Genomic DNA, 3783 nt, shown 5'->3' on the forward strand with positions numbered 1-3783 from the left:
GAGCAAGAGAGACTCCTCTCCCTAAGTGAACTGGAAAAGATTATTATAGAGGTGGTAAACTGACTGAAAATCTCAAGGGGTGTCTTTTTACGTTGTCAGTGGGAGAAGGTAGAAAGGTGGGGGGAGAAGTGTTCTGAAGGTTTGGTCTGATTTTTTTTTTCCTTTCTTTTAGGTCTGTTAATAAACTTCTTTATATTCTTTTAAGTTTTTTGCCTGCTTTGCTTTCTCCTAATTCTTATCTCACAGAATGTAAATAAGTAAGTAATGAGTATTTTGGACCAAACCACTACACTCTAATTGGTGTTTCTGCCTGGTTTACAAACTGAACCCACTACAGGGATTTAACTGGGAGCATTTCACCCGGCCAGATCAGAATCTACCTCCTCCTGACTGCACACATATCACTGCCTCAAAATGCAGTACTTCATGTAATTTTCATTCGGGCAGTAAAGGCTGCCTGAAATCTCATCTGGGCTTGTTAGTGATATATTGACTTAAAATACCCTGCTTTAAAGAAGGCTAGGGGTGCAAAGCAAGAAAAACTCAAATCTCCCACTGAAAGCCAGTCCTTTCAAGGGAGAATGAGCAATTTGTGGGATAGAAGCCTTTTCAGTCCAAGGGAGACAGATACTGTGTATTTCAACAAAGCCAAAGTATTTCTGGGTTATGTAGCCTTAATAGTTCATGTTTTAGTAAGTGCAGCTAGTGCCATAGTCTAAAGCCACATTGGTAAAAACCGATCACTCACACTGTCTATAACCAGGTCCTTGCTGCAGCCTCCAAACGGTTTAAGCTATGCTGTCTGTAAAAAAACTTAGAAAATTTTCCCAGTGAAGGCAGGCTTGAAGAAGAAACCAGTTTATTGCAATTCACGTAAGTGAAAAATACATGACATTAAGTTGCTTCCCAGAGGCAGTGCTAAATGAATAATGGATAAACAATGTCAGTGACCCCCCTGTCCTTAACTGAGGCACAAAAAAAGAACACCAGTGGTTGAAGGTTTCATTCAGCCTGGTGGGAAACTTCCCAATAGAAGGAGTCCCAGACAGAAAGAGGTATCTGCCACTGCTTTATATGGAGATTACTTTCCCCATGACCACTCACTTGGGTATAAATTTCTTCTTCCCTGTGGATTTACACACTAAAATATGTAATAGGGAAGGAATATAAACTCTCTCTTTGTGGTATATCTGGCTCACATGTTGCAGCTCAGCAGTCATGGACAGCATCCAGCATTAACGCTCAAAGGGACCTGCCATATTTATGACTTCTGCAGCCTCACAAGAGCAAGAAAGGCTGGCAGAGAGTGATTGAAGCACAGCTGAATGAAATGCATAGAATAAAGAGGGCAAAAATATAATATTTTTAGCATCTGAATTCCTAAAGAAATGAGATCTATGCAATGCAACTTGTCTGGGCGAGGATATGTGTGTGGCAGGTTTCTCTTTCCACAAACCCCACACCATAGCCTGTTCCTGCTCAGCTGCTGCCAATGACTTTTAAGAGGGGAGGGTCAGCAGTCTTGGAGGCAATTCAGTTTGTCCACCATGGGTGGAAACAGATGCTTATGCCGAATAAGCTGTTGCTTATGAGCCTTATGTAAAGACTAATAAACTCACCACCATTAGGTATCAGACTACGAAAAGAGGGTAGAGGTTTTTGAAACTGCACTCACCTATTCTGTAGCCCACAAAACTTCCCCTCCATGGCTTAAACTGGATGAAAAATATCCCTGTGTGTACTTCAAATGCATTTAACAACTTCTCCAGAAAAAAACCATGATGTGCAGGTCACCTGGGAAGAGGTGGCTACAGTCTCAGAGTCTTATTCTTCTGGCACCTTCTGGTTTCTCTAAGACCATGTGCAGATGCAGATGCTCCTCTGTGGGGGCATGGCTGCCATCACCCAGCCCAGGCTTTCCTGAGGGCACAGCATGTGCTGCTGCTCATGAATTACGCCAGTGCACGTGCAATGTGGAGAAGGTGCTTGAATTTATAGTATCTGTTCAGGCTTCTGGGTCAGACAAAGTGAACATCACCACATCTGCAAGTTGGGCAAAAATCATTGGGAAGGTTTTCCAAGCTGTGCTGTGCCACATGATGAATGATGTTTTTATTTCACAGACCCATAAGTCACAAAATGTGGTTTGGGGAGGAGGGAGTTCAAAAACCTATAGTCAGACATTGTTTTGCAAGATCAACAGTTTTATACATATCCAAATGGAACTGCTTCCATTAAGAACATTCTCAAATATCCTGATTTCCACAGTGGGCGAAGAAATCATAATAACGAATGCAATGACATCAAAGACAGCCCATTACCTGTGTTTATAATTAATGTGATCATGGTGAAGCAGTGATGAGTGGATATTCAGTGTTTCTTATTGCAAACAATAATGGTACCCAGGTTTTTGCACCCACATTTGTAACACATAGGAAGAGAGAAAAAATTGCAAAACGGTGGCTAATATAAAATGCCTCCATCCAGAGAAAGCTGTGAACTCAGTGTCTGATGTTCAGAGGTGAAAAAGCACCAACCGTTTCCATTTCATCACTTTTAAAATCAGATCACTTGCTCAGGTGCTGCTGTGATTGATAATGCCAGTGTTTGCTTCAGAAATGTCCAGGCTCTCACCTCTGTGAAGAATATCCAGGACTAGGAAAGGAGTTTCGGCCTACACTGCATCTGAATGAAGTGGATCTCACACTGTGGTACTGATTATTTCAGGTCTGTGGAATTGAAGAAAATTCTCTCTCGCCACACGCGGTATCAGCTTTCACTCAAAACCCTCCCAAACAGTAAAAACTTTTGACTTGATTGCAGCCACTAAGCAGGACTAAATGTACAACCAGTGTATGAACTGAGATCCCTTTGACTCTAAAGAGAGCCTCGAGCAATGATTCAAAAGTACATGAACTTTCAACTTCAGTTCACTCAGGGCTGTGCGGTCCTTAGTTGTAAGCTGTGTTTTTCAAAGCTTTTTTTTTTCTTTTTCTTTTTATTTTGCTACAGGGTTCATTATTTTTCAGAGGATGGGTCTTTCTGCCCTGCAGGGATCTATCTATCATTGCTGACTCTCTGCATCTTCTCCACATGGAAGAAGTAATTGGATTGTATTTTCTGCACATGACCAAGACAGCAGGGAAACACAGAGCTGTAAGCCAGAGAAGAAAGCTGTCTAGAGGGTAAGGAAGTACCTATTGCCCAAGAAAACTAAATGTCTGAGTCTAACCACAAGATCTTTCCTTTCTTTCCATGGAGAAGCTAAGGCATGCTGAACTGCATTCACCAGACTGCTCAGGAAGTTGAATTCTTCAAGGAGCAGTGAAAAACATAAACACCCAAATTATCCCTTCAAAAATGCAGCCCAGGGCCACAAATCCTGTGACAATTTCATTTATTTATTTATCCTGCACTTATTTCATTTATTTCCAGATTGGGTTGTATTTATTATTATTATTATAATGCTGCAAAAATGCCATGTTGTAGTCATAAGCATTGTGCTGTTTCTTTTTTTTGTAACGACATCAAAATCCTGACATTTTTATATTTGGGGAAAGTGATGGGATTGCCAAGACCTTATGCTGCAAGTCTTTAAGAGTTTAGTAGATGTATTACTTTCCTTCAAATGAGTGCCTGCTTGTCATTGTCAGCCTTCCACTGCTTGTTCCCCCCCTCCACCTCCTCAGATCCAAGCCTAAAAAAAGAATCTCTTTGGAGCTTGATGTGTTGCTTGTAGCTATGTTACAGAAACTATACTATTCTGGAAACACTCAGGCTCCT

General features: G+C 41.3%; 1 long non-coding RNA gene across 5 annotated transcripts in view; it reads left to right on the forward strand.

Moving 5' to 3' along the window:
• Window positions 1–3783, forward strand: part of LOC108447882 — an 85520-nt gene that overhangs the window by 64476 nt on the left and 17261 nt on the right. For all 5 annotated transcript variants that reach the window (XR_001863583.1, XR_001863581.1, XR_001863582.1 and 2 more), the window contains exon 3: window positions 3013–3185. This is a non-coding gene — a long non-coding RNA (uncharacterized LOC108447882). The remainder of the gene's footprint in view (window positions 1–3012; window positions 3186–3783) is intronic.

The sequence above is a fragment of the Corvus brachyrhynchos genome, unplaced genomic scaffold (genome assembly GCF_000691975.1).
Source record: "Corvus brachyrhynchos isolate BGI_N302 unplaced genomic scaffold, ASM69197v1 scaffold7, whole genome shotgun sequence".
Classification (NCBI taxonomy): domain Eukaryota; kingdom Metazoa; phylum Chordata; class Aves; order Passeriformes; family Corvidae; genus Corvus; species Corvus brachyrhynchos.